The following is a 22,710-nucleotide window of genomic DNA, read 5'->3' on the forward strand; positions in this document are numbered from 1 at the left end:
GCTCACATACCTGTTAGCTCAGGTGAGTTTAAAAGGCTGCTGTTGATAACAAGGGCATTTGCTAAATAGATGGTGTGTGTGCAACAATATACTGAAAGGTCAATTATATTGTGCAGCTTATCTCACCACCTGTAGTTATTTAGGTGAAAGCTCCAAAATGCTTGCCTAATATGTCTGTTTATCCAAAAGGAAGTATAGAGGGAGAGCTAGATAGATAGCATTGCATTACATTACATTACATGGCAATGCAATGCACAGTTGCTGAAGTTGAACCAAAATGAGCTTGTCATCTGGCTTCTGCAACTTTTAACATGAAAAATCCAATGAGGAGAAGAAAAGCAAAGCCAAAGAGTCCATCCCAAAATCCGACAAACAAGCAAAATGAACAAAAAGCATTGAATTCAATTCTTTCTGATTTTAGAAACTGCATTAAAGAAGGGGTGCACCGGTCCTGGAGATACTGCAATACCAGGTCAATGCGTGGAGTGGACAGAGCAAGCTCTTTTTCCATCTCCCTGTTCTAAAAATCCATTTAATATATGGTCCCCAGATAGGGGACGTATCAGATATTAAACTGATAAGAACAGATACTACACTTGATCTTAGCCAAAAGGCCGAGAAGCGATAACCAGAATTGGTTTTCGACTACGATGCCACCCAAGGATTCTGAAAAGTCCATTTGTGGAGATGGCCACCTGGACTCCCGTTAAGAAGACATGCTGTCAACCTCTAGATCCCTCACATGCCTGCACTTTTCGGCTTGCTGCTGCTGCAATCCACGCGTTTTAGATCTGCATAACTCCACCTCTTTTAGCACAGTACCCTCAACCCCGGGCTGTTCCCACCCGCCTCAACACCGTTGGAAGGGAGGAGAACCAATTAAGGCGGGGGGGGGGTGGAACGAGCAGCTGTCTACCCTTAGCAGGAGGGTTGCTGATTAATTACCTCTCCTGCTGCTGCTGCTGCTGGCTGCCCAGCAGCAGACTGAAGGTGGCTGCTGCTGTGCGCAGGTATATAAAGGCTCAGAGCCTATTATGACACGCGCAGCCAGCGTTCCATTGCCACATTCCGTCTACTGCAGGCGGGATACCTGGATGGCTGAATGTCACTGAGAAGCTCACAGAGACCGCCATAAGCAACAGTTTAAAAGAATGCCACAGACTAATCAACCAAACTTTTTGGGTTGGTTTCTCTTTTATAGTCTGCAGGCATTAAATGAAAGAAGTCAGTGTTCCAGCAGAGGGAGACAACGTTTCAGAAAAGGCATTGTAGCAAACCAAAAAAGAAATTTTAAGCGCAGCAGAGTAACCAGCTCACATACCTGTTAGCTCAGGTGAGTTTAAAAGGCTGCTGTTGATAACAAGGGCATTTGCTAAATAGATGGTGTGTGTGCAACAATATACTGAAAGGTCAATTATATTGTGCAGCTTATCTCACCACCTGTAGTTATTTAGGTGAAAGCTCCAAAATGCTTGCCTAATATGTCTGTTTATCCAAAAGGAAGTATAGAGGGAGAGCTAGATAGATAGCATTGCATTACATTACATTACATGGCAATGCAATGCACAGTTGCTGAAGTTGAACCAAAATGAGCTTGTCATCTGGCTTCTGCAACTTTTAACATGAAAAATCCAATGAGGAGAAGAAAAGCAAAGCCAAAGAGTCCATCCCAAAATCCGACAAACAAGCAAAATGAACAAAAAGCATTGAATTCAATTCTTTCTGATTTTAGAAACTGCATTAAAGAAGGGGTGCACCGGTCCTGGAGATACTGCAATACCAGGTCAATGCGTGGAGTGGACAGAGCAAGCTCTTTTTCCATCTCCCTGTTCTAAAAATCCATTTAATATATGGTCCCCAGATAGGGGACGTATCAGATATTAAACTGATAAGAACAGATACTACACTTGATCTTAGCCAAAAGGCCGAGAAGCGATAACCAGAATTGGTTTCCGACTACGGTGCCACCCAAGGATTCTGAAAAGTCCATTTGTGGAGATGGCCACCTGGACTCCCGTTAAGAAGACATGCTGTCAACCTCTAGATCCCTCACATGCCTGCACTTTTCGGCTTGCTGCTGCTGCAATCCACGCGTTTTAGATCTGCATAACTCCACCTCTTTTAGCACAGTACCCTCAACCCCCGGCTGTTCCCACCCGCCTCAACACCGTTGGAAGGGAGGAGAACCAATTAAGGCGGGGGGGGGGTGGAACGAGCAGCTGTCTACCCTTAGCAGGAGGGTTGCTGATTAATTACCTCTCCTGCTGCTGCTGCTGGCTGTCCAGCAGCAGACTGAAGGTGGCTGCTGCTGTGCGCAGGTATATAAAGGCTCAGAGCCTATTATGACATGCGCAGCCAGCGTTCCATTGCCACATTCCGTCTACTGCAGGCGGGATACCTGGATGGCTGAATGTCACTGAGAAGCTCACAGAGACCGCCATAAGCAACAGTTTAAAAGAATGCCACAGACTAATCAACCAAACTTTTTGGGTTGGTTTCTCTTTTATAGTCTGCAGGCATTAAATGAAAGAAGTCAGTGTTCCAGCAGAGGGAGACAACGTTTCAGAAAAGGCATTGTAGCAAACCAAAAAAGAAATTTTAAGCGCAGCAGAGTAACCAGCTCACATACCTGTTAGCTCAGGTGAGTTTAAAAGGCTGCTGTTGATAACAAGGGCATTTGCTAAATAGATGGTGTGTGTGCAACAATATACTGAAAGGTCAATTATATTGTGCAGCTTATCTCACCACCTGTAGTTATTTAGGTGAAAGCTCCAAAATGCTTGCCTAATATGTCTGTTTATCCAAAAGGAAGTATAGAGGGAGAGCTAGATAGATAGCATTGCATTACATTACATTACATGGCAATGCAATGCACAGTTGCTGAAGTTGAACCAAAATGAGCTTGTCATCTGGCTTCTGCAACTTTTAACATGAAAAATCCAATGAGGAGAAGAAAAGCAAAGCCAAAGAGTCCATCCCAAAATCCGACAAACAAGCAAAATGAACAAAAAGCATTGAATTCAATTCTTTCTGATTTTAGAAACTGCATTAAAGAAGGGGTGCACCGGTCCTGGAGATACTGCAATACCAGGTCAATGCGTGGAGTGGACAGAGCAAGCTCTTTTTCCTTCTCCCTGTTCTAAAAATCCATTTAATATATGGTCCCCAGATAGGGGACGTATCAGATATTAAACTGATAAAAACAGATACTACACTTGATCTTAGCCAAAAGGCCGAGAAGCGATAACCAGAATTGGTTTCCGACTACGGTGCCACCCAAGGATTCTGAAAAGTCCATTTGTGGAGATGGCCACCTGGACTCCCGTTAAGAAGACATGCTGTCAACCTCTAGATCCCTCACATGCCTGCACTTTTCGGCTTGCTGCTGCTGCAATCCACGCGTTTTAGATCTGCATAACTCCACCTCTTTTAGCACAGTACCCTCAACCCCCGGCTGTTCCCACCCGCCTCAACACCGTTGGAAGGGAGGAGAACCAATTAAGGCGGGGGGGGGGGTGGAACGAGCAGCTGTCTACCCTTAGCAGGAGGGTTGCTGATTAATTACCTCTCCTGCTGCTGCTGCTGCTGGCTGTCCAGCAGCAGACTGAAGGTGGCTGCTGCTGTGCGCAGGTATATAAAGGCTCAGAGCCTATTATGACACGCGCAGCCAGCGTTCCATTGCCACATTCCGTCTACTGCAGGCGGGATACCTGGATGGCTGAATGTCACTGAGAAGCTCACAGAGACCGCCATAAGCAACAGTTTAAAAGAATGCCACAGACTAATCAACCAAACTTTTTGGGTTGGTTTCTCTTTTATAGTCTGCAGGCATTAAATGAAAGAAGTCAGTGTTCCAGCAGAGGGAGACAACGTTTCAGAAAAGGCATTGTAGCAAACCAAAAAATAAATTTTAAGCGCAGCAGAGTAACCAGCTCACATACCTGTTAGCTCAGGTGAGTTTAAAAGGCTGCTGTTGATAACAAGGGCATTTGCTAAATAGATGGTGTGTGTGCAACAATATACTGAAAGGTCAATTATATTGTGCAGCTTATCTCACCACCTGTAGTTATTTAGGTGAAAGCTCCAAAATGCTTGCCTAATATGTCTGTTTATCCAAAAGGAAGTATAGAGGGAGAGCTAGATAGATAGCATTGCATTACATTACATTACATGGCAATGCAATGCACAGTTGCTGAAGTTGAACCAAAATGAGCTTGTCATCTGGCTTCTGCAACTTTTAACATGAAAAATCCAATGAGGAGAAGAAAAGCAAAGCCAAAGAGTTCATCCCAAAATCCGACAAACAAGCAAAATGAACAAAAAGCATTGAATTCAATTCTTTCTGATTTTAGAAACTGCATTAAAGAAGGGGTGCACCGGTCCTGGAGATACTGCAATACCAGGTCAATGCGTGGAGTGGACAGAGCAAGCTCTTTTTCCATCTCCCTGTTCTAAAAATCCATTTAATATATGGTCCCCAGATAGGGGACGTATCAGATATTAAACTGATAAGAACAGATACTACACTTGATCTTAGCCAAAAGGCCGAGAAGCGATAACCAGAATTGGTTTCCGACTACGGTGCCACCCAAGGATTCTGAAAAGTCCATTTGTGGAGATGGCCACCTGGACTCCCGTTAAGAAGACATGCTGTCAACCTCTAGATCCCTCACATGCCTGCACTTTTCGGCTTGCTGCTGCTGCAATCCACGCGTTTTAGATCTGCATAACTCCACCTCTTTTAGCACAGTACCCTCAACCCCCGGCTGTTCCCACCCGCCTCAACACCGTTGGAAGGGAGGAGAACCAATTAAGGCGGGGGGGGGGTGGAACGAGCAGCTGTCTACCCTTAGCAGGAGGGTTGCTGATTAATTACCTCTCCTGCTGCTGCTGCTGCTGGCTGTCCAGCAGCAGACTGAAGGTGGCTGCTGCTGTGCGCAGGTATATAAAGGCTCAGAGCCTATTATGACACGCGCAGCCAGCGTTCCATTGCCACATTCCGTCTACTGCAGGCGGGATACCTGGATGGCTGAATGTCACTGAGAAGCTCACAGAGACCGCCATAAGCAACAGTTTAAAAGAATGCCACAAACTAATCAACCAAACTTTTTGGGTTGGTTTCTCTTTTATAGTCTGCAGGCATTAAATGAAAGAAGTCAGTGTTCCAGCAGAGGGAGACAACGTTTCAGAAAAGGCATTGTAGCAAACCAAAAAAGAAATTTTAAGCGCAGCAGAGTAACCAGCTCACATACCTGTTAGCTCAGGTGAGTTTAAAAGGCTGCTGTTGATAACAAGGGCATTTGCTAAATAGATGGTGTGTGTGCAACAATATACTGAAAGGTCAATTATATTGTGCAGCTTATCTCACCACCTGTAGTTATTTAGGTGAAAGCTCCAAAATGCTTGCCTAATATGTCTGTTTATCCAAAAGGAAGTATAGAGGGAGAGCTAGATAGATAGCATTGCATTACATTACATTACATGGCAATGCAATGCACAGTTGCTGAAGTTGAACCAAAATGAGCTTGTCATCTGGCTTCTGCAACTTTTAACATGAAAAATCCAATGAGGAGAAGAAAAGCAAAGCCAAAGAGTCCATCCCAAAATCCGACAAACAAGCAAAATGAACAAAAAGCATTGAATTCAATTCTTTCTGATTTTAGAAACTGCATTAAAGAAGGGGTGCACCGGTCCTGGAGATACTGCAATACCAGGTCAATGCGTGGAGTGGACAGAGCAAGCTCTTTTTCCATCTCCCTGTTCTAAAAATCCATTTAATATATGGTCCCCAGATAGGGGACGTATCAGATATTAAACTGATAAGAACAGATACTACACTTGATCTTAGCCAAAAGGCCGAGAAGCGATAACCAGAATTGGTTTCCGACTACGGTGCCACCCAAGGATTCTGAAAAGTCCATTTGTGGAGATGGCCACCTGGACTCCCGTTAAGAAGACATGCTGTCAACCTCTAGATCCCTCACATGCCTGCACTTTTCGGCTTGCTGCTGCTGCAATCCACGCGTTTTAGATCTGCATAACTCCACCTCTTTTAGCACAGTACCCTCAACCCCCGGCTGTTCCCACCCGCCTCAACACCGTTGGAAGGGAGGAGAACCAATTAAGGCGGGGGGGGGGTGGAACGAGCAGCTGTCTACCCTTAGCAGGAGGGTTGCTGATTAATTACCTCTCCTGCTGCTGCTGCTGCTGGCTGTCCAGCAGCAGACTGAAGGTGGCTGCTGCTGTGCGCAGGTATATAAAGGCTCAGAGCCTATTATGACACGCGCAGCCAGCGTTCCATTGCCACATTCCGTCTACTGCAGGCGGGATACCTGGATGGCTGAATGTCACTGAGAAGCTCACAGAGACCGCCATAAGCAACAGTTTAAAAGAATGCCACAAACTAATCAACCAAACTTTTTGGGTTGGTTTCTCTTTTATAGTCTGCAGGCATTAAATGAAAGAAGTCAGTGTTCCAGCAGAGGGAGACAACGTTTCAGAAAAGGCATTGTAGCAAACCAAAAAATAAATTTTAAGCGCAGCAGAGTAACCAGCTCACATACCTGTTAGCTCAGGTGAGTTTAAAAGGCTGCTGTTGATAACAAGGGCATTTGCTAAATAGATGGTGTGTGTGCAACAATATACTGAAAGGTCAATTATATTGTGCAGCTTATCTCACCACCTGTAGTTATTTAGGTGAAAGCTCCAAAATGCTTGCCTAATATGTCTGTTTATCCAAAAGGAAGTATAGAGGGAGAGCTAGATAGATAGCATTGCATTACATTACATTACATGGCAATGCAATGCACAGTTGCTGAAGTTGAACCAAAATGAGCTTGTCATCTGGCTTCTGCAACTTTTAACATGAAAAATCCAATGAGGAGAAGAAAAGCAAAGCCAAAGAGTCCATCCCAAAATCCGACAAACAAGCAAAATGAACAAAAAGCATTGAATTCAATTCTTTCTGATTTTAGAAACTGCATTAAAGAAGGGGTGCACCGGTCCTGGAGATACTGCAATACCAGGTCAATGCGTGGAGTGGACAGAGCAAGCTCTTTTTCCATCTCCCTGTTCTAAAAATCCATTTAATATATGGTCCCCAGATAGGGGACGTATCAGATATTAAACTGATAAGAACAGATACTACACTTGATCTTAGCCAAAAGGCCGAGAAGCGATAACCAGAATTGGTTTCCGACTACGGTGCCACCCAAGGATTCTGAAAAGTCCATTTGTGGAGATGGCCACCTGGACTCCCGTTAAGAAGACATGCTGTCAACCTCTAGATCCCTCACATGCCTGCACTTTTCGGCTTGCTGCTGCTGCAATCCACGCGTTTTAGATCTGCATAACTCCACCTCTTTTAGCACAGTACCCTCAACCCCCGGCTGTTCCCACCCGCCTCAACACCGTTGGAAGGGAGGAGAACCAATTAAGGCGGGGGGGGGGGTGGAACGAGCAGCTGTCTACCCTTAGCAGGAGGGTTGCTGATTAATTACCTCTCCTGCTGCTGCTGCTGCTGGCTGTCCAGCAGCAGACTGAAGGTGGCTGCTGCTGTGCGCAGGTATATAAAGGCTCAGAGCCTATTATGACACTCGCAGCCAGCGTTCCATTGCCACATTCCGTCTACTGCAGGCGGGATACCTGGATGGCTGAATGTCACTGAGAAGCTCACAGAGACCGCCATAAGCAACAGTTTAAAAGAATGCCACAAACTAATCAACCAAACTTTTTGGGTTGGTTTCTCTTTTATAGTCTGCAGGCATTAAATGAAAGAAGTCAGTGTTCCAGCAGAGGGAGACAACGTTTCAGAAAAGGCATTGTAGCAAACCAAAAAAGAAATTTTAAGCGCAGCAGAGTAACCAGCTCACATACCTGTTAGCTCAGGTGAGTTTAAAAGGCTGCTGTTGATAACAAGGGCATTTGCTAAATAGATGGTGTGTGTGCAACAATATACTGAAAGGTCAATTATATTGTGCAGCTTATCTCACCACCTGTAGTTATTTAGGTGAAAGCTCCAAAATGCTTGCCTAATATGTCTGTTTATCCAAAAGGAAGTATAGAGGGAGAGCTAGATAGATAGCATTGCATTACATTACATTACATGGCAATGCAATGCACAGTTGCTGAAGTTGAACCAAAATGAGCTTGTCATCTGGCTTCTGCAACTTTTAACATGAAAAATCCAATGAGGAGAAGAAAAGCAAAGCCAAAGAGTCCATCCCAAAATCCGACAAACAAGCAAAATGAACAAAAAGCATTGAATTCAATTCTTTCTGATTTTAGAAACTGCATTAAAGAAGGGGTGCACCGGTCCTGGAGATACTGCAATACCAGGTCAATGCGTGGAGTGGACAGAGCAAGCTCTTTTTCCATCTCCCTGTTCTAAAAATCCATTTAATATATGGTCCCCAGATAGGGGACGTATCAGATATTAAACTGATAAGAACAGATACTACACTTGATCTTAGCCAAAAGGCCGAGAAGCGATAACCAGAATTGGTTTCCGACTACGGTGCCACCCAAGGATTCTGAAAAGTCCATTTGTGGAGATGGCCACCTGGACTCCCGTTAAGAAGACATGCTGTCAACCTCTAGATCCCTCACATGCCTGCACTTTTCGGCTTGCTGCTGCTGCAATCCACGCGTTTTAGATCTGCATAACTCCACCTCTTTTAGCACAGTACCCTCAACCCCCGGCTGTTCCCACCCGCCTCAACACCGTTGGAAGGGAGGAGAACCAATTAAGGCGGGGGGGGGGGTGGAACGAGCAGCTGTCTACCCTTAGCAGGAGGGTTGCTGATTAATTACCTCTCCTGCTGCTGCTGCTGCTGGCTGTCCAGCAGCAGACTGAAGGTGGCTGCTGCTGTGCGCAGGTATATAAAGGCTCAGAGCCTATTATGACACGCGCAGCCAGCGTTCCATTGCCACATTCCGTCTACTGCAGGCGGGATACCTGGATGGCTGAATGTCACTGAGAAGCTCACAGAGACCGCCATAAGCAACAGTTTAAAAGAATGCCACAGACTAATCAACCAAACTTTTTGGGTTGGTTTCTCTTTTATAGTCTGCAGGCATTAAATGAAAGAAGTCAGTGTTCCAGCAGAGGGAGACAACGTTTCAGAAAAGGCATTGTAGCAAACCAAAAAAGAAATTTTAAGCGCAGCAGAGTAACCAGCTCACACACCTGTTAGCTCAGGTGAGTTTAAAAGGCTGCTGTTGATAACAAGGGCATTTGCTAAATAGATGGTGTGTGTGCAACAATATACTGAAAGGTCAATTATATTGTGCAGCTTATCTCACCACCTGTAGTTATTTAGGTGAAAGCTCCAAAATGCTTGCCTAATATGTCTGTTTATCCAAAAGGAAGTATAGAGGGAGAGCTAGATAGATAGCATTGCATTACATTACATTACATGGCAATGCAATGCACAGTTGCTGAAGTTGAACCAAAATGAGCTTGTCATCTGGCTTCTGCAACTTTTAACATGAAAAATCCAATGAGGAGAAGAAAAGCAAAGCCAAAGAGTCCATCCCAAAATCCGACAAACAAGCAAAATGAACAAAAAGCATTGAATTCAATTCTTTCTGATTTTAGAAACTGCATTAAAGAAGGGGTGCACCGGTCCTGGAGATACTGCAATACCAGGTCAATGCGTGGAGTGGACAGAGCAAGCTCTTTTTCCATCTCCCTGTTCTAAAAATCCATTTAATATATGGTCCCCAGATAGGGGACGTATCAGATATTAAACTGATAAGAACAGATACTACACTTGATCTTAGCCAAAAGGCCGAGAAGCGATAACCAGAATTGGTTTCCGACTACGGTGCCACCCAAGGATTCTGAAAAGTCCATTTGTGGAGATGGCCACCTGGACTCCCGTTAAGAAGACATGCTGTCAACCTCTAGATCCCTCACATGCCTGCACTTTTCGGCTTGCTGCTGCTGCAATCCACGCGTTTTAGATCTGCATAACTCCACCTCTTTTAGCACAGTACCCTCAACCCCCGGCTGTTCCCACCCGCCTCAACATCGTTGGAAGGGAGGAGAACCAATTAAGGCGGGGGGGGGGTGGAACGAGCAGCTGTCTACCCTTAGCAGGAGGGTTGCTGATTAATTACCTCTCCTGCTGCTGCTGCTGCTGGCTGTCCAGCAGCAGACTGAAGGTGGCTGCTGCTGTGCGCAGGTATATAAATGCTCAGAGCCTATTATGACACGCGCAGCCAGCGTTCTATTGCCACATTCCGTCTACTGCAGGCGGGATACCTGGATGGCTGAATGTCACTGAGAAGCTCACAGAGACCGCCATAAGCAACAGTTTAAAAGAATGCCACAGACTAATCAACCAAACTTTTTGGGTTGGTTTCTCTTTTATAGTCTGCAGGCATTAAATGAAAGAAGTCAGTGTTCCAGCAGAGGGAGACAACGTTTCAGAAAAGGCATTGTAGCAAACCAAAAAATAAATTTTAAGCGCAGCAGAGTAACCAGCTCACATACCTGTTAGCTCAGGTGAGTTTAAAAGGCTGCTGTTGATAACAAGGGCATTTGCTAAATAGATGGTGTGTGTGCAACAATATACTGAAAGGTCAATTATATTGTGCAGCTTATCTCACCACCTGTAGTTATTTAGGTGAAAGCTCCAAAATGCTTGCCTAATATGTCTGTTTATCCAAAAGGAAGTATAGAGGGAGAGCTAGATAGATAGCATTGCATTACATTACATTACATGGCAATGCAATGCACAGTTGCTGAAGTTGAACCAAAATGAGCTTGTCATCTGGCTTCTGCAACTTTTAACATGAAAAATCCAATGAGGAGAAGAAAAGCAAAGCCAAAGAGTCCATCCCAAAATCCGACAAACAAGCAAAATGAACAAAAAGCATTGAATTCAATTCTTTCTGATTTTAGAAACTGCATTAAAGAAGGGGTGCACCGGTCCTGGAGATACTGCAATACCAGGTCAATGCGTGGAGTGGACAGAGCAAGCTCTTTTTCCATCTCCCTGTTCTAAAAATCCATTTAATATATTGTCCCCAGATAGAGGACGTATCAGATATTAAACTGATAAGAACAGATACTACACTTGATCTTAGCCAAAAGGCCGAGAAGCGATAACCAGAATTGGTTTCCGACTACGGTGCCACCCAAGGATTCTGAAAAGTCCATTTGTGGAGATGGCCACCTGGACTCCCGTTAAGAAGACATGCTGTCAACCTCTAGATCCCTCACATGCCTGCACTTTTCGGCTTGCTGCTGCTGCAATCCACGCGTTTTAGATCTGCATAACTCCACCTCTTTTAGCACAGTACCCTCAACCCCTGGCTGTTCCCACCCGCCTCAACACCGTTGGAAGGGAGGAGAACCAATTAAGGCGGGGGGGGGGGTGGAACGAGCAGCTGTCTACCCTTAGCAGGAGGGTTGCTGATTAATTACCTCTCCTGCTGCTGCTGCTGCTGGCTGTCCAACAGCAGACTGAAGGTGGCTGCTGCTGTGCGCAGGTATATAAAGGCTCAGAGCCTATTATGACACGCGCAGCCAGCGTTCCATTGCCACATTCCGTCTACTGCAGGCGGGATACCTGGATGGCTGAATGTCACTGAGAAGCTCACAGAGACCGCCATAAGCAACAGTTTAAAAGAATGCCACAGACTAATCAACCAAACTTTTTGGGTTGGTTTCTCTTTTATAGTCTGCAGGCATTAAATGAAAGAAGTCAGTGTTCCAGCAGAGGGAGACAACGTTTCAGAAAAGGCATTGTAGCAAACCAAAAAAGAAATTTTAAGCGCAGCAGAGTAACCAGCTCACATACCTGTTAGCTCAGGTGAGTTTAAAAGGCTGCTGTTGATAACAAGGGCATTTGCTAAATAGATGGTGTGTGTGCAACAATATACTGAAAGGTCAATTATATTGTGCAGCTTATCTCACCACCTGTAGTTATTTAGGTGAAAGCTCCAAAATGCTTGCCTAATATGTCTGTTTATCCAAAAGGAAGTATAGAGGGAGAGCTAGATAGATAGCATTGCATTACATTACATTACATGGCAATGCAATGCACAGTTGCTGAAGTTGAACCAAAATGAGCTTGTCATCTGGCTTCTGCAACTTTTAACATGAAAAATCCAATGAGGAGAAGAAAAGCAAAGCCAAAGAGTCCATCCCAAAATCCGACAAACAAGCAAAATGAACAAAAAGCATTGAATTCAATTCTTTCTGATTTTAGAAACTGCATTAAAGAAGGGGTGCACCGGTCCTGGAGATACTGCAATACCAGGTCAATGCGTGGAGTGGACAGAGCAAGCTCTTTTTCCATCTCCCTGTTCTAAAAATCCATTTAATATATGGTCCCCAGATAGGGGACGTATCAGATATTAAACTGATAAGAACAGATACTACACTTGATCTTAGCCAAAAGGCCGAGAAGCGATAACCAGAATTGGTTTCCGACTACGGTGCCACCCAAGGATTCTGAAAAGTCCATTTGTGGAGATGGCCACCTGGACTCCCGTTAAGAAGACATGCTGTCAACCTCTAGATCCCTCACATGCCTGCACTTTTCGGCTTGCTGCTGCTGCAATCCACGCGTTTTAGATCTGCACAACTCCACCTCTTTTAGCACAGTACCCTCAACCCCCGGCTGTTCCCACCCGCCTCAACACCGTTGGAAGGGAGGAGAACCAATTAAGGCGGGGGGGGGGTGGAACGAGCAGCTGTCTACCCTTAGCAGGAGGGTTGCTGATTAATTACCTCTCCTGCTGCTGCTGCTGCTGGCTGTCCAGCAGCAGACTGAAGGTGGCTGCTGCTGTGCGCAGGTATATAAAGGCTCAGAGCCTATTATGACACGCGCAGCCAGCGTTCCATTGCCACATTCCGTCTACTGCAGGCGGGATACCTGGATGGCTGAATGTCACTGAGAAGCTCACAGAGACCGCCATAAGCAACAGTTTAAAAGAATGCCACAGACTAATCAACCAAACTTTTTGGGTTGGTTTCTCTTTTATAGTCTGCAGGCATTAAATGAAAGAAGTCAGTGTTCCAGCAGAGGGAGACAACGTTTCAGAAAAGGCATTGTAGCAAACCAAAAAAGAAATTTTAAGCGCAGCAGAGTAACCAGCTCACATACCTGTTAGCTCAGGTGAGTTTAAAAGGCTGCTGTTGATAACAAGGGCATTTGCTAAATAGATGGTGTGTGTGCAACAATATACTGAAAGGTCAATTATATTGTGCAGCTTATCTCACCACCTGTAGTTATTTAGGTGAAAGCTCCAAAATGCTTGCCTAATATGTCTGTTTATCCAAAAGGAAGTATAGAGGGAGAGCTAGATAGATAGCATTGCATTACATTACATTACATGGCAATGCAATGCACAGTTGCTGAAGTTGAACCAAAATGAGCTTGTCATCTGGCTTCTGCAACTTTTAACATGAAAAATCCAATGAGGAGAAGAAAAGCAAAGCCAAAGAGTCCATCCCAAAATCCGACAAACAAGCAAAATGAACAAAAAGCATTGAATTCAATTCTTTCTGATTTTAGAAACTGCATTAAAGAAGGGGTGCACCGGTCCTGGAGATACTGCAATACCAGGTCACTGCGTGGAGTGGACAGAGCAAGCTCTTTTTCCATCTCCCTGTTCTAAAAATCCATTTAATATATGGTCCCCAGATAGGGGACGTATCAGATATTAAACTGATAAGAAAAGATACTACACTTGATCTTAGCCAAAAGGCCGAGAAGCGATAACCAGAATTGGTTTCCGACTACGATGCCACCCAAGGATTCTGAAAAGTCCATTTGTGGAGATGGCCACCTGGACTCCCGTTAAGAAGACATGCTGTCAACCTCTAGATCCCTCACATGCCTGCACTTTTCGGCTTGCTGCTGCTGCAATCCACGCGTTTTAGATCTGCATAACTCCACCTCTTTTAGCACAGTACCCTCAACCCCCGGCTGTTCCCACCCGCCTCAACACCGTTGGAAGGGAGGAGAACCAATTAAGGCGGGGGGGGGGGTGGAACGAGCAGCTGTCTACCCTTAGCAGGAGGGTTGCTGATTAATTACCTCTCCTGCTGCTGCTGCTGCTGGCTGTCCAGCAGCAGACTGAAGGTGGCTGCTGCTGTGCGCAGGTATATAAAGGCTCAGAGCCTATTATGACACGCGCAGCCAGCGTTCCATTGCCACATTCCGTCTACTGCAGGCGGGATACCTGGATGGCTGAATGTCACTGAGAAGCTCACAGAGACTGCCATAAGCAACAGTTTAAAAGAATGCCACAGACTAATCAACCAAACTTTTTGGGTTGGTTTCTCTTTTATAGTCTGCAGGCATTAAATGAAAGAAGTCAGTGTTCCAGCAGAGGGAGACAACGTTTCAGAAAAGGCATTGTAGCAAACCAAAAAATAAATTTTAAGCGCAGCAGAGTAACCAGCTCACATACCTGTTAGCTCAGGTGAGTTTAAAAGGCTGCTGTTGATAACAAGGGCATTTGCTAAATAGATGGTGTGTGTGCAACAATATACTGAAAGGTCAATTATATTGTGCAGCTTATCTCACCACCTGTAGTTATTTAGGTGAAAGCTCCAAAATGCTTGCCTAATATGTCTGTTTATCCAAAAGGAAGTATAGAGGGAGAGCTAGATAGATAGCATTGCATTACATTACATTACATGGCAATGCAATGCACAGTTGCTGAAGTTGAACCAAAATGAGCTTGTCATCTGGCTTCTGCAACTTTTAACATGAAAAATCCAATGAGGAGAAGAAAAGCAAAGCCAAAGAGTCCATCCCAAAATCCGACAAACAAGCAAAATGAACAAAAAGCATTGAATTCAATTCTTTCTGATTTTAGAAACTGCATTAAAGAAGGGGTGCACCGGTCCTGGAGATACTGCAATACCAGGTCAATGCGTGGAGTGGACAGAGCAAGCTCTTTTTCCATCTCCCTGTTCTAAAAATCCATTTAATATATGGTCCCCAGATAGGGGACGTATCAGATATTAAACTGATAAGAACAGATACTACACTTGATCTTAGCCAAAAGGCCGAGAAGCGATAACCAGAATTGGTTTCCGACGACGGTGCCACCCAAGGATTCTGAAAAGTCCATTTGTGCAGATGGCCACCTGGACTCCCGTTAAGAAGACATGCTGTCAACCTCTAGATCCCTCACATGCCTGCACTTTTCGGCTTGCTGCTGCTGCAATCCACGCGTTTTAGATCTGCATAACTCCACCTCTTTTAGCACAGTACCCTCAACCCCCGGCTGTTCCCACCCGCCTCAACACCGTTGGAAGGGAGGAGAACCAATTAAGGCGGGGGGGGGGGGGGTGGAACGAGCAGCTGTCTACCCTTAGCAGGAGGGTTGCTGATTAATTACCTCTCCTGCTGCTGCTGCTGCTGGCTGTCCAGCAGCAGACTGAAGGTGGCTGCTGCTGTGCGCAGGTATATAAAGGCTCAGAGCCTATTATGACACGCGCAGCCAGCGTTCCATTGCCACATTCCGTCTACTGCAGGCGGGATACCTGGATGGCTGAATGTCACTGAGAAGCTCACAGAGACCGCCATAAGCAACAGTTTAAAAGAATGCCACAGACTAATCAACCAAACTTTTTGGGTTGGTTTCTCTTTTATAGTCTGCAGGCATTAAATGAAAGAAGTCAGTGTTCCAGCAGAGGGAGACAACGTTTCAGAAAAGGCATTGTAGCAAACCAAAAAAGAAATTTTAAGCGCAGCAGAGTAACCAGCTCACATACCTGTTAGCTCAGGTGAGTTTAAAAGGCTGCTGTTGATAACAAGGGCATTTGCTAAATAGATGGTGTGTGTGCAACAATATACTGAAAGGTCAATTATATTGTGCAGCTTATCTCACCACCTGTAGTTATTTAGGTGAAAGCTCCAAAATGCTTGCCTAATATGTCTGTTTATCCAAAAGGAAGTATAGAGGGAGAGCTAGATAGATAGCATTGCATTACATTACATTACATGGCAATGCAATGCACAGTTGCTGAAGTTGAACCAAAATGAGCTTGTCATCTGGCTTCTGCAACTTTTAACATGAAAAATCCAATGAGGAGAAGAAAAGCAAAGCCAAAGAGTCCATCCCAAAATCCGACAAACAAGCAAAATGAACAAAAAGCATTGAATTCAATTCTTTCTGATTTTAGAAACTGCATTAAAGAAGGGGTGCACCGGTCCTGGAGATACTGCAATACCAGGTCAATGCGTGGAGTGGACAGAGCAAGCTCTTTTTCCATCTCCCTGTTCTAAAAATCCATTTAATATATGGTCCCCAGATAGGGGACGTATCAGATATTAAACTGATAAGAACAGATACTACACTTGATCTTAGCCAAAAGGCCGAGAAGCGATAACCAGAATTGGTTTCCGACTACGGTGCCACCCAAGGATTCTGAAAAGTCCATTTGTGGAGATGGCCACCTGGACTCCCGTTAAGAAGACATGCTGTCAACCTCTAGATCCTTCACATGCCTGCACTTTTCGGCTTGCTGCTGCTGCAATCCACGCGTTTTAGATCTGCATAACTCCACCTCTTTTAGCACAGTACCCTCAACCCCCGGCTGTTCCCACCCGCCTCAACACCGTTGGAAGGGAGGAGAACCAATTAAGGCGGGGGGGGGGGTGGAACGAGCAGCTGTCTACCCTTAGCAGGAGGGTTGCTGATTAATTACCTCTCCTGCTGCTGCTGCTGCTGGCTGTCCAGCAGCAGACTGAAGGTGGCTGCTGCTGTGCTCAGGTATATAAAGGCTCAAAGCCTATTATGACACGCGCAGCCAGCGTTCCATTGCCACATTCCGTCTACTGCAGGCGGGATACCTGGATGGCTGAATGTCACTGAGAAGCTCACAGAGACCGCCATAAGCAACAGTTTAAAAGAATGCCACAGACTAATCAACCAAACTTTTTGGGTTGGTTTCTCTTTTATAGTCTGCAGGCATTAAATGAAAGAAGTCAGTGTTCCAGCAGAGGGAGACAACGTTTCAGAAAAGGCATTGTAGCAAACCAAAAAAGAAATTTTAAGCGCAGCAGAGTAACCAGCTCACATACCTGTTAGCTCAGGTGAGTTTAAAAGGCTGCTGTTGATAACAAGGGCATTTGCTAAATAGATGGTGTGTGTGCAACAATATACTGAAAGGTCAATTATATTGTGCAGCTTATCTCACCACCTGTAGTTATTTAGGTGAAAGCTCCAAAATGCTTGCCTAATATGTCTGTTTATCCAAAAGGAAGTATAGAGGGAGAGCTAGATAGATAGCATTGCATTACATTACATTACATGGCAATGCAATGCACAGTTGCTGAAGTTGAACCAAAATGAGCTTGTCATCTGGCTTCTGCAACTTTTAACATGAAAAATCCAATGAGGAGAAGAAAAGCAAAGCCAAAGAGTCCATCCCAAAATCCGACAAACAAGCAAAATGAACAAAAAGCATTGAATTCAATTCTTTCTGATTTTAGAAACTGCATTAAAGAAGGGGTGCACCGGTCCTGGAGATACTGCAATACCAGGTCAATGCGTGGAGTGGACAGAGCAAGCTCTTTTTCCATCTCCCTGTTCTAAAAATCCATTTAATATATGGTCCCCAGATAGGGGACGTATCAGATATTAAACTGATAAGAACAGATACTACACTTGATCTTAGCCAAAAGGCCGAGAAGCGATAACCAGAATTGGTTTCCGACTACGGTGCCACCCAAGGATTCTGAAAAGTCCATTTGTGGAGATGGCCACCTGGACTCCCGTTAAGAAGACATGCTGTCAACCTCTAGATCCCTCACATGCCTGCACTTTTCGGCTTGCTGCTGCTGCAATCCACGCGTTTTAGATCTGCATAACTCCACCTCTTTTAGCACAGTACCCTCAACCCCCGGCTGTTCCCACCCGCCTCAACACCGTTGGAAGGGAGGAGAACCAATTAAGGCGGGGGGGGGTGGAACGAGCAGCTGTCTACCCTTAGCAGGAGGGTTGCTGATTAATTACCTCTCCTGCTGCTGCTGCTGCTGGCTGTCCAGCAGCAGACTGAAGGTGGCTGCTGCTGTGCGCAGGTATATAAAGGCTCAGAGCCTATTATGACACGCGCAGCCAGCGTTCCATTGCCACATTCCGTCTACTGCAGGCGGGATACCTGGATGGCTGAATGTCACTGAGAAGCTCACAGAGACCGCCATAAGCAACAGTTTAAAAGAATGCCACAGACTAATCAACCAAACTTTTTGGGTTGGTTTCTCTTTTATAGTCTGCAGGCATTAAATGAAAGAAGTCAGTGTTCCAGCAGAGGGAGACAACGTTTCAGAAAAGGCATTGTAGCAAACCAAAAAAGAAATTTTAAGCGCAGCAGAGTAACCAGCTCACATACCTGTTAGCTCAGGTGAGTTTAAAAGGCTGCTGTTGATAACAAGGGCATTTGCTAAATAGATGGTGTGTGTGCAACAATATACTGAAAGGTCAATTATATTGTGCAGCTTATCTCACCACCTGTAGTTATTTAGGTGAAAGCTCCAAAATGCTTGCCTAATATGTCTGTTTATCCAAAAGGAAGTATAGAGGGAGAGCTAGATAGATAGCATTGCATTACATTACATTACATGGCAATGCAATGCACAGTTGCTGAAGTTGAACCAAAATGAGCTTGTCATCTGGCTTCTGCAACTTTTAACATGAAAAATCCAATGAGGAGAAGAAAAGCAAAGCCAAAGAGTCCATCCCAAAATCCGACAAACAAGCAAAATGAACAAAAAGCATTGAATTCAATTCTTTCTGATTTTAGAAACTGCATTAAAGAAGGGGTGCACCGGTCCTGGAGATACTGCAATACCAGGTCAATGCGTGGAGTGGACAGAGCAAGCTCTTTTTCCATCTCCCTGTTCTAAAAATCCATTTAATATATGGTCCCCAGATAGGGGACGTATCAGATATTAAACTGATAAGAACAGATACTACACTTGATCTTAGCCAAAAGGCCGAGAAGCGATAACCAGAATTGGTTTCCGACTACGGTGCCACCCAAGGATTCTGAAAAGTCCATTTGTGGAGATGGCCACCTGGACTCCCGTTAAGAAGACATGCTGTCAACCTCTAGATCCCTCACATGCCTGCACTTTTCGGCTTGCTGCTGCTGCAATCCACGCGTTTTAGATCTGCATAACTCCACCTCTTTTAGCACAGTACCCTCAACCCCCGGCTGTTCCCACCCGCCTCAACACCGTTGGAAGGGAGGAGAACCAATTAAGGCGGGGGGGGGGGGGGTGGAACGAGCAGCTGTCTACCCTTAGCAGGAGGGTTGCTGATTAATTACCTCTCCTGCTGCTGCTGCTGCTGCTGGCTGTCCAGCAGCAGACTGAAGGTGGCTGCTGCTGTGCGCAGGTATATAAAGGCTCAGAGCCTATTATGACACGCGCAGCCAGCGTTCCATTGCCACATTCCGTCTACTGCAGGCGGGATACCTGGATGGCTGAATGTCACTGAGAAGCTCACAGAGACCGCCATAAGCAACAGTTTAAAAGAATGCCACAGACTAATCAACCAAACTTTTTGGGTTGGTTTCTCTTTTATAGTCTGCAGGCATTAAATGAAAGAAGTCAGTGTTCCAGCAGAGGGAGACAACGTTTCAGAAAAGGCATTGTAGCAAACCAAAAAAGAAATTTTAAGCGCAGCAGAGTAACCAGCTCACATACCTGTTAGCTCAGGTGAGTTTAAAAGGCTGCTGTTGATAACAAGGGCATTTGCTAAATAGATGGTGTGTGTGCAACAATATACTGAAAGGTCAATTATATTGTGCAGCTTATCTCACCACCTGTAGTTATTTAGGTGAAAGCTCCAAAATGCTTGCCTAATATGTCTGTTTATCCAAAAGGAAGTATAGAGGGAGAGCTAGATAGATAGCATTGCATTACATTACATTACATGGCAATGCAATGCACAGTTGCTGAAGTTGAACCAAAATGAGCTTGTCATCTGGCTTCTGCAACTTTTAACATGAAAAATCCAATGAGGAGAAGAAAAGCAAAGCCAAAGAGTCCATCCCAAAATCCGACAAACAAGCAAAATGAACAAAAAGCATTGAATTCAATTCTTTCTGATTTTAGAAACTGCATTAAAGAAGGGGTGCACCGGTCCTGGAGATACTGCAATACCAGGTCAATGCGTGGAGTGGACAGAGCAAGCTCTTTTTCCATCTCCCTGTTCTAAAAATCCATTTAATATATGGTCCCCAGATAGGGGACGTATCAGATATTAAACTGATAAGAACAGATACTACACTTGATCTTAGCCAAAAGGCCGAGAAGCGATAACCAGAATTGGTTTCCGACTACGGTGCCACCCAAGGATTCTGAAAAGTCCATTTGTGGAGATGGCCACCTGGACTCCCGTTAAGAAGACATGCTGTCAACCTCTAGATCCCTCACATGCCTGCACTTTTCGGCTTGCTGCTGCTGCAATCCACGCGTTTTAGATCTGCATAACTCCACCTCTTTTAGCACAGTACCCTCAACCCCCGGCTGTTCCCACCCGCCTCAACACCGTTGGAAGGGAGGAGAACCAATTAAGGCGGGGGGGGGGGGGGGGGTGGAACGAGCAGCTGTCTACCCTTAGCAGGAGGGTTGCTGATTAATTACCTCTCCTGCTGCTGCTGCTGCTGGCTGTCCAGCAGCAGACTGAAGGTGGCTGCTGCTGTGCGCAGGTATATAAAGGCTCAGAGCCTATTATGACACGCGCAGCCAGCGTTCCATTGCCACATTCCGTCTACTGCAGGCGGGATACCTGGATGGCTGAATGTCACTGAGAAGCTCACAGAGACCGCCATAAGCAACAGTTTAAAAGAATGCCACAGACTAATCAACCAAACTTTTTGGGTTGGTTTCTCTTTTATAGTCTGCAGGCATTAAATGAAAGAAGTCAGTGTTCCAGCAGAGGGAGACAACGTTTCAGAAAAGGCATTGTAGCAAACCAAAAAAGAAATTTTAAGCGCAGCAGAGTAACCAGCTCACATACCTGTTAGCTCAGGTGAGTTTAAAAGGCTGCTGTTGATAACAAGGGCATTTGCTAAATAGATGGTGTGTGTGCAACAATATACTGAAAGGTCAATTATATTGTGCAGCTTATCTCACCACCTGTAGTTATTTAGGTGAAAGCTCCAAAATGCTTGCCTAATATGTCTGTTTATCCAAAAGGAAGTATAGAGGGAGAGCTAGATAGATAGCATTGCATTACATTACATTACATGGCAATGCAATGCACAGTTGCTGAAGTTGAACCAAAATGAGCTTGTCATCTGGCTTCTGCAACTTTTAACATGAAAAATCCAATGAGGAGAAGAAAAGCAAAGCCAAAGAGTCCATCCCAAAATCCGACAAACAAGCAAAATGAACAAAAAGCATTGAATTCAATTCTTTCTGATTTTAGAAACTGCATTAAAGAAGGGGTGCACCGGTCCTGGAGATACTGCAATACCAGGTCAATGCGTGGAGTGGACAGAGCAAGCTCTTTTTCCATCTCCCTGTTCTAAAAATCCATTTAATATATGGTCCCCAGATAGGGGACGTATCAGATATTAAACTGATAAGAACAGATACTACACTTGATCTTAGCCAAAAGGCCGAGAAGCGATAACCAGAATTGGTTTCCGACTACGGTGCCACCCAAGGATTCTGAAAAGTCCATTTGTGGAGATGGCCACCTGGACTCCCGTTAAGAAGACATGCTGTCAACCTCTAGATCCCTCACATGCCTGCACTTTTCGGCTTGCTGCTGCTGCAATCCACGCGTTTTAGATCTGCATAACTCCACCTCTTTTAGCACAGTACCCTCAACCCCCGGCTGTTCCCACCCGCCTCAACACCGTTGGAAGGGAGGAGAACCAATTAAGGCGGGGGGGGGGGGGGTGGAACGAGCAGCTGTCTACCCTTAGCAGGAGGGTTGCTGATTAATTACCTCTCCTGCTGCTGCTGCTGCTGGCTGTCCAGCAGCAGACTGAAGGTGGCTGCTGCTGTGCGCAGGTATATAAAGGCTCAGAGCCTATTATGACACGCGCAGCCAGCGTTCCATTGCCACATTCCGTCTACTGCAGGCGGGATACCTGGATGGCTGAATGTCACTGAGAAGCTCACAGAGACCGCCATAAGCAACAGTTTAAAAGAATGCCACAGACTAATCAACCAAACTTTTTGGGTTGGTTTCTCTTTTATAGTCTGCAGGCATTAAATGAAAGAAGTCAGTGTTCCAGCAGAGGGAGACAACGTTTCAGAAAAGGCATTGTAGCAAACCAAAAAAGAAATTTTAAGCGCAGCAGAGTAACCAGCTCACATACCTGTTAGCTCAGGTGAGTTTAAAAGGCTGCTGTTGATAACAAGGGCATTTGCTAAATAGATGGTGTGTGTGCAACAATATACTGAAAGGTCAATTATATTGTGCAGCTTATCTCACCACCTGTAGTTATTTAGGTGAAAGCTCCAAAATGCTTGCCTAATATGTCTGTTTATCCAAAAGGAAGTATAGAGGGAGAGCTAGATAGATAGCATTGCATTACATTACATTACATGGCAATGCAATGCACAGTTGCTGAAGTTGAACCAAAATGAGCTTGTCATCTGGCTTCTGCAACTTTTAACATGAAAAATCCAATGAGGAGAAGAAAAGCAAAGCCAAAGAGTCCATCCCAAAATCCGACAAACAAGCAAAATGAACAAAAAGCATTGA

At 45.0% G+C, this 22,710-nt stretch overlaps 17 non-coding genes across 17 annotated transcripts; all 17 read right to left on the reverse strand.

Annotated features, from left to right (window-relative positions):
* Positions 1-435: 435 nt before the first annotated feature.
* LOC141186335 (U2 spliceosomal RNA) lies at positions 436-626 on the reverse strand. Its single transcript, XR_012260624.1, has one exon. It is a non-coding gene; the product is annotated as a U2 spliceosomal RNA (small nuclear RNA).
* A 1,120-nt stretch (positions 627-1,746) lies between these two features.
* Positions 1,747-1,937, reverse strand: LOC141186336 (U2 spliceosomal RNA). Its single transcript, XR_012260625.1, has one exon. It is a non-coding gene; the product is annotated as a U2 spliceosomal RNA (small nuclear RNA).
* Positions 1,938-3,054: 1,117 nt separating this feature from the next.
* Positions 3,055-3,245, reverse strand: LOC141185165 (U2 spliceosomal RNA). Its single transcript, XR_012259853.1, has one exon. It is a non-coding gene; the product is annotated as a U2 spliceosomal RNA (small nuclear RNA).
* A 1,121-nt stretch (positions 3,246-4,366) lies between these two features.
* Positions 4,367-4,557, reverse strand: LOC141186338 (U2 spliceosomal RNA). Its single transcript, XR_012260626.1, has one exon. It is a non-coding gene; the product is annotated as a U2 spliceosomal RNA (small nuclear RNA).
* Positions 4,558-5,677: 1,120 nt separating this feature from the next.
* On the reverse strand, positions 5,678-5,868 carry LOC141186339 (U2 spliceosomal RNA). Its single transcript, XR_012260627.1, has one exon. It is a non-coding gene; the product is annotated as a U2 spliceosomal RNA (small nuclear RNA).
* Positions 5,869-6,988: 1,120 nt separating this feature from the next.
* LOC141186340 (U2 spliceosomal RNA) lies at positions 6,989-7,179 on the reverse strand. Its single transcript, XR_012260628.1, has one exon. It is a non-coding gene; the product is annotated as a U2 spliceosomal RNA (small nuclear RNA).
* A 1,121-nt stretch (positions 7,180-8,300) lies between these two features.
* On the reverse strand, positions 8,301-8,491 carry LOC141186341 (U2 spliceosomal RNA). Its single transcript, XR_012260629.1, has one exon. It is a non-coding gene; the product is annotated as a U2 spliceosomal RNA (small nuclear RNA).
* Positions 8,492-9,612: 1,121 nt separating this feature from the next.
* Positions 9,613-9,803, reverse strand: LOC141186342 (U2 spliceosomal RNA). The gene has a single exon (XR_012260630.1). It is a non-coding gene; the product is annotated as a U2 spliceosomal RNA (small nuclear RNA).
* A 1,120-nt stretch (positions 9,804-10,923) lies between these two features.
* On the reverse strand, positions 10,924-11,114 carry LOC141191379 (U2 spliceosomal RNA). The gene has a single exon (XR_012265376.1). It is a non-coding gene; the product is annotated as a U2 spliceosomal RNA (small nuclear RNA).
* Positions 11,115-12,235: 1,121 nt separating this feature from the next.
* Positions 12,236-12,426, reverse strand: LOC141186343 (U2 spliceosomal RNA). The gene has a single exon (XR_012260631.1). It is a non-coding gene; the product is annotated as a U2 spliceosomal RNA (small nuclear RNA).
* Positions 12,427-13,546: 1,120 nt separating this feature from the next.
* LOC141185572 (U2 spliceosomal RNA) lies at positions 13,547-13,737 on the reverse strand. Its single transcript, XR_012260223.1, has one exon. It is a non-coding gene; the product is annotated as a U2 spliceosomal RNA (small nuclear RNA).
* A 1,121-nt stretch (positions 13,738-14,858) lies between these two features.
* LOC141186344 (U2 spliceosomal RNA) lies at positions 14,859-15,049 on the reverse strand. The gene has a single exon (XR_012260632.1). It is a non-coding gene; the product is annotated as a U2 spliceosomal RNA (small nuclear RNA).
* Positions 15,050-16,173: 1,124 nt separating this feature from the next.
* On the reverse strand, positions 16,174-16,364 carry LOC141186345 (U2 spliceosomal RNA). The gene has a single exon (XR_012260633.1). It is a non-coding gene; the product is annotated as a U2 spliceosomal RNA (small nuclear RNA).
* Positions 16,365-17,485: 1,121 nt separating this feature from the next.
* Positions 17,486-17,676, reverse strand: LOC141186347 (U2 spliceosomal RNA). Its single transcript, XR_012260635.1, has one exon. It is a non-coding gene; the product is annotated as a U2 spliceosomal RNA (small nuclear RNA).
* Positions 17,677-18,795: 1,119 nt separating this feature from the next.
* LOC141186349 (U2 spliceosomal RNA) lies at positions 18,796-18,986 on the reverse strand. The gene has a single exon (XR_012260636.1). It is a non-coding gene; the product is annotated as a U2 spliceosomal RNA (small nuclear RNA).
* Positions 18,987-20,113: 1,127 nt separating this feature from the next.
* Positions 20,114-20,304, reverse strand: LOC141186350 (U2 spliceosomal RNA). Its single transcript, XR_012260637.1, has one exon. It is a non-coding gene; the product is annotated as a U2 spliceosomal RNA (small nuclear RNA).
* Positions 20,305-21,431: 1,127 nt separating this feature from the next.
* LOC141186351 (U2 spliceosomal RNA) lies at positions 21,432-21,622 on the reverse strand. Its single transcript, XR_012260638.1, has one exon. It is a non-coding gene; the product is annotated as a U2 spliceosomal RNA (small nuclear RNA).
* Positions 21,623-22,710: the final 1,088 nt, after the last annotated feature.

Source organism: Phyllobates terribilis, unplaced genomic scaffold, assembly GCF_046119375.1.
Source record: "Phyllobates terribilis strain yellow unplaced genomic scaffold, ASM4611937v1 Scaffold_40__1_contigs__length_11209783, whole genome shotgun sequence".
Lineage (NCBI taxonomy): Eukaryota > Metazoa > Chordata > Amphibia > Anura > Dendrobatidae > Phyllobates > Phyllobates terribilis.